Source organism: Mastomys coucha, unplaced genomic scaffold, assembly GCF_008632895.1.
Source record: "Mastomys coucha isolate ucsf_1 unplaced genomic scaffold, UCSF_Mcou_1 pScaffold20, whole genome shotgun sequence".
Taxonomy (NCBI): Eukaryota; Metazoa; Chordata; class Mammalia; order Rodentia; family Muridae; genus Mastomys; species Mastomys coucha.
In genome coordinates this window covers 139,282,277-139,288,346 of record NW_022196903.1, presented here as the reverse complement: position 1 = coordinate 139,288,346, position 6,070 = coordinate 139,282,277, and the positions used below count along the sequence as shown (strand labels likewise).

General features: G+C 47.3%; 1 long non-coding RNA gene across 1 annotated transcript in view; it reads right to left on the bottom strand.

Annotated features, from left to right (window-relative positions):
• The window catches only part of LOC116099792, a 12,051-nt gene that overhangs the window by 945 nt on the left and 5,036 nt on the right, over positions 1 to 6,070 (bottom strand). The window lies entirely within an intron of this gene.

Sequence of the window (6,070 nt, the reverse complement as noted above, 5' to 3'; positions counted from 1 at the left end):
GGTACACGATCCACACATCTTACCCCAGCCACCGCTACATGTCACCAAGCAGGTACACGATCCACACACGTCTTACCCCAGCCACCGCTACATGTCACCAAGCAGGTACACGATCCACACATGTCTTACCCCAGCCACCGCTACATGTCACCAAGCAGGTGCACGATCCACATGTCTGACTCCAGCCACTGCTATGTATTACCAATCAGGTACACGATCCGCACATTTTTATAAAGGGACTTATGTGTGCCAGCTTCTCTCAAGCCCTTGAGGATTAAGTTTATATTTCACAGCAGACAAGCAAGCAAGCGAGAGATCAAAGTAATTTCAGATGTGAAAACCTTGAATCAGAGGACAAAGCAGGGCATGGAGTTAAAAGTTTAGTTGTATGGTATGAGTTAGGGAACAGAGTGGGCGGGGCTGACTCAGATAGGGTGTTGGGGATGATGTTGGAATGGCGGGTCATGTCAGAACATACACACTAGGCCCAAACAGTTCCACATGTAAGAGGTTTGAGAGGGAGAGAGGGGGTAGTGGCGTGGAAAGAGAGGAGGGGGAGAGAGAGAAAGATGGAGGAATGTTACCTGTATATATATATATATGGGTTGTGACGTAGCAGCCACAGGTAAAGGTGGGAGGTGAGCCCAACGGATTCTGGGAATATGGTGACTGTTGCCCTGGCAACAGGTCTGTGGACCCGCCCATGCATCGCCACAGGCTTTGGATGTCCTGATGCTAACGGGGGTGGGGGTGGGGGGGTCACTCAGTGAAGTGGTGGTAGTGAGCTGAGCCATGACAGAGGGAAATGAGCTCTCTGGCAGGAGTACCCCCCTACCTCCTGGAGAAAACGATAAACCTGTCATTTGCAAACTGCATGGACAGATTGTTTTCTGGGTCACAAGTCTAAGAAGTGGGCGTGCCTGATGTGCACTGGGAAGGGAAGGGGGCTGGTAGTGTGGAACCTAGGGAGGCCTATGGTTATGCACGATGTGGTCAGAAGCTCAAAAAACCTAAGTTGTTGAATGGCTCGGAATTGGGGTTTCCTTTCAGTCCCCTGAGAAGTCACTGGAGTGCTGGCTCTGGACTCGTGACCCACGTTGCACTTGTAGGAGTCAGTTCAGCTTCTCCTTCTGGAATGGGATGTGTAGCTGTAGCCAGAAGCAAGGAGACTGTGAACAACTGGTTGTCTCTCTAGGGACTGGTGACCATGGGATGAACTCCAGGGGCAGACATGGAGAAGGGGAGAGATGGATGGGGACAAGGCCCTCTATATGTGTGGGAGGCTTGCTTCATTAAAGGTATTTTATAAAGGTAGCCACAAGGCATGGCCTCACTCACACATGCAGCTTTCAGACATCCATGGATTTGCTTGAGCTCACAGGATAATTCGATGAAGCCGGGTCACCATTCCCGCCGCCAGCAGGTATGTAGTTACCGTCCTCAGAATACTTTACCTCAGGTCTTTTTCCCTTTTGATCTTTCTGCTTGTAGCTGCCATCATAATCTCTCTCAAACACTGCTTTCATCACATTTACTTTTGCTGATAAGCATATATGTGTATTTGTGGAGCTATTGAGCAACGGTAGTGAGCTAGTCTGGTTTGGTGGGTGCGGTTCACACACCTAAGATACAGCCCGTATTTCCTCTAGGACTTTATGAGAACTGACCTGGGTGGATGCTCTGAAAACACATGAAATGATGGAATGAGAAATCAGATAGACAGTAGAGTTAACAAAGCCCACGGAGGAGGTAGGGCTGGAATGAAAGAGAATGTTAGCAGTGAGGCTGAGGGAGCTCTGTGAAGAAAATTAAAAGACACATGCTATGCTTTCTTATTAGAGAGAGAGAGATTGAGAGAAAGAGAGAGAATGAGAATACATGAGAAAATCATCTTAAGAGAGGAGAACATTTGCTTTGCGAGTCTGGTAAACAAAGTCACAGGGTGCTGGACTATAGATGCCCTCAAAGATGAGTACCAAGGCTTAGGACTTGATTCTGCTGGATGTAAGAAGTCATTAAAGATTTGCAAGCAAGACGAAGACTTAGGGAAGGCTTAGCTGACACTAATAATTATTTCACTCTATAATTTCTTAAGCATTATCATCTTTTGTTATTATGAACTTGGCATGTAACTCCTTGCACTAAAAACTACATATCCTATGTGTGTGCAGCCTCCATGGAGTAGGTATGCACTAATGTCTGATGTGTGCAGCCTCCATTTAGTAGGTATGCAGTAATGTCTGATGTGTGCAGCCTCCATGGAGTAGGTATGTAGTAATGTCTGATGTGTGCAGCCTCTGTGGAGCAGGTATGCAGTAATGTCTGATGTGTGCAGCCTCTGTGGAGCAGGTATGCAGTAATGTCTGATGGTGGTAGTGAGGTGGTGGTGGTGATGATTGGCATGCATAAGGAAGACTGATGTAACAATAACCTGTGGTCTGGACTAAGAGTAAATCTAGGAGGCAAGAAGTTAGCAAGGGAAATGTTCCAGAAATACATAAGGAAGAATGTGGAAGAGGCAGACATGATAAAACAGGGCCTGGAGAGATGATGGCTCAGTGGGTAAGAGTATATAGTGCCTTTGTAAAGGAGTCAAATGTGGGTCTCAGCGCTGTGCTGGATGACTCGCGACTGCTTGTAATTTTAGTTCCAGGATAGCTGAGTGCTCTTCTGCCCTCTGTGGATACAGCATGCATGCGCACACGAACACACACACACACACACACACATACACACACGCATATGTGCACACACACACACACACACGCACACACATAAAAAAATAAGTCCTTTGACAACATGACAATATCATTAAAGGAACTTTGAATGGGAAAATGCACTGGAAGTTAAGTTTTTGTGTCTAATGTTTTGGGGAGCCTTGATGGCAGTCAGCTAAGATAGAAGAAATCAGTGAGAGAATTAGTTCAGGAGAGTAAGGTGAATTTGGTCCTAGATGGTATACTGATTGTCATCAGACACACTTGAGGGAGGAAAGGGTTATCTTGGATCCTGTTTTAAGGGGACACAATTCATCATGGAGGGAAGACATGGTATCTGGGGCTCTCTGTCCATGGTGTCTGAAGCCTGTGATATAGCAGTCTGTTACATCTTGGCAGACCAGGAGACCTTGAGCAGAAACTAAGGCCTCAGAACAGGTGTCTCAGTGACACACTTGGAAGGCCTCACCTACTGAAGGCTTCACAAGCTCCTCAAACAGTTCCATCAGCCAGGGACCAGGTGTCCAAACACAGGAACCTGTGAGGGACATTTCACACTATTCTTTAACACACAGGACTTAGCCTTAATGGCAGGATATTCACTTAGAGATGACTTGGGACACTAGCTCAAGGGAAACAAAATGGCTCTGTGGAGACAATGTGTTGGGAGCCGTGAATCTTGAGAGGCATTCGCCATGGCAAGATGGCGCCTACTTCCGCTGTTAACTCCTAGTGGACAACTGTTTGCGCATGTGCGTAGACAACTATTGGCGCATGTGTGTAGAGTGAAAGGACGCCATGTCACGGCCCATCCCGGGGCGTTACGTAGGGTAATGAGCGAACAGCCAATCATGAGCAGACACACCACGCTGTGGGCAGATACATGCACTGTGGTGTATATAAGCAGTGCGGATTTTGGGCTCGACCCCTTTTTTCACCATGGATGGAGACAATAAAACAGTTGCTGCAGAAGGAACCTAGAGTGTCCGCGTGTCTTCTTCCCGGCGAGAGGACCTCGCAGGCTACAACAATGATTGTGTAGCCCAGTGAGAAAAACAGAGAAGCCAAAACAAAACTCAGTCTCATGAAATCTTGTGTAGAAGAGACAATGTAATGACCAAGTGAAGTAGACAGGCCCTGCTCACCTGTGCACACTTTCTACCTAAGCAAGCCAGGTTGTCCCAGAGAGAGCCACACGTGTCAGGACTCAGGATTGGAGCACAGAGGAAGGCTAGTAGTCTTTTAGTTAGAGAGAGATGGCCAGATACCCATCAGAAAAACAGCCCTACAGAGTCTCTTCTTACTGTTCAGCGAGTGACGGACACAGTGCAGGCAGATTCTTTTCTGATCATTTTGAATGTGTCATAGAGTGGACACTAGAAGCCTAGACAGCAATAGAAGAGATGATGTGAAGAAGCCCACAGAGGCTAGTTCATGAACAGAATTACTAGAGTTCAGGGGATAGATGCCTCCTGAAGAGGGATGGGTGAAGCTTTTCCGTGGTGAGTGACCCCACCACTGAACCACAAAAAGCACAGTTGTTCTTGGACTGAACTATCATTTTCTAGCCAAAGGCATTCTTGTTTTTATCTCATCTGTTTTTAATAGTCTATGTAGCCCAGGCTTGCCTTACTCTCACCGTCTTCCATTCAGTCACTGGGATTAAGAGGAACCTAGCTGATAGTTTTTCCTCAGATGTCCTTATTTAGAGTAAATTTCTAAATCTGTGGTGTAGGGTCCTAACATTTCACACCTTCTAAAGTTGATACTCAAGACACAGGTGATGCACTTGCTTTGTGTTTGTTTTTGTTTTGTTTTGAGGGGTTTGCTCTATCTGCAGAAGAGGATGCTCCACAGAGAAAGGGATCAGTTGATCCTCAGAAGACAGATCAAAAGGATGTGTGCATGTGTAACTACCTTTCCAGAAAAGTCTAATAATAGAGGGCGGGGGACCCCCCCCCCCCCCCCCCCCCCCCCCCCGTTAAGCTTGCAGCAAGCCCTGGGTACCATTTATCTTTGTGATTCCTTCTTGCGTTCCTATTGTGACCCCAGTGCCTGCCTGTGTCCATGTTCTCAGGAAGACTGTGGAGACGGGCAGACAGGTAGACTGAGTACAGCTACTAGGCTTGAGGAAAAGCCTCCCCAGAAGATAGATGCAGAAAGAAAGAACTGCTGCAGCCCAGAACTGACTGTCAATGTGCTAACTGCCATTTAACAAATCTTTTGATTTGTTAAAAGATTTCTGATCTCTCTCACACCAACTGTATGGAATACCTGGTTGGGGGTGTGGGGCTAGGAATTTAAATTATGTAAGCATGGCAAATGATTCTGGAGCCCTGGGAAAGGCAACCCTCTACCCCTTACCTCCCCGTAGTGTTAAGAAAACAAAGGAAAGACCCTGGGGGAGGTGGCTGTTCGCGAGAGAGCACCAGGACATGGATGGTGGAAAGGCCTGGCACAACTTATGTAAGAATTTCTGTGAGAATGAAAGGAGACATTCTCTGTGAGGTGAAGCTTGAGAGCAGGGTTCATAGGACCAACAGAAGGAACTGTCCTACTTAGCTTTAATTTCAATTTGGAACAGCCTAGAGTTGTCTGAGAGGCAAGCCTACACTGAGGGACTGCCCAGAGCAGACTGGAAGTGGACATGTCTGTGGTTGTGGGAGGCAGAAATTTCCTTGACTGTTAATTGATGAAGAAGGATCCAGCCCACCATGGGTAACATCATTCCTAGGTAGGTGGTCCTTGGCTCTACCTAGCTAAGTACCAGCCTGGGAGTGAGCCAGCAAGCAGTGTTCCTCCATGGTTTCTGCTTCAAGTTCCTGCCTGAGTTCCAGCTCTGACATCCCTCAGTGTCGGCCTGTGACCTGGAAGTATAAGCCAAATAAACCCCTTTCCTCCTAAGTTGCTTTTGGTCAGAGGACTTTCTTGAAGTCACAGGAAGAAACTAGAACAGTAACTCATTTTGGGAACCATGAGCCAAGATGGTAACTGAGACCCTGTGGATGGATTAGATTTCTGCTGCTGCCAGAATTTTTATAATCAGCATCGAAATGCTCCACAGAGCAGTGCAGTCCCTTTATGGTAAGCAGAGCACCAACTGCAGAGGACACTGAACTAGCAGGAGAGAGAGAGAGAGAGCGAGAGAGAGAGAGAGAGAGAGAGAGAGGGAGAGAGAGGGAGAGAGAGAGGGAGAGAGAGAGAGGGAGGGAGAGAGAGGGAGAGAGAGAGAGACAGAGAGAAACAGAGGTTAGCAGAGCACCAACTGCAGAGGACACTGAACTAGCAGCTGAGAGAGAGAGAGAGGGAGAGAGAGAGAGCGAGAGAGAGAGTGAGAGAGAGAGAGAGAGAGA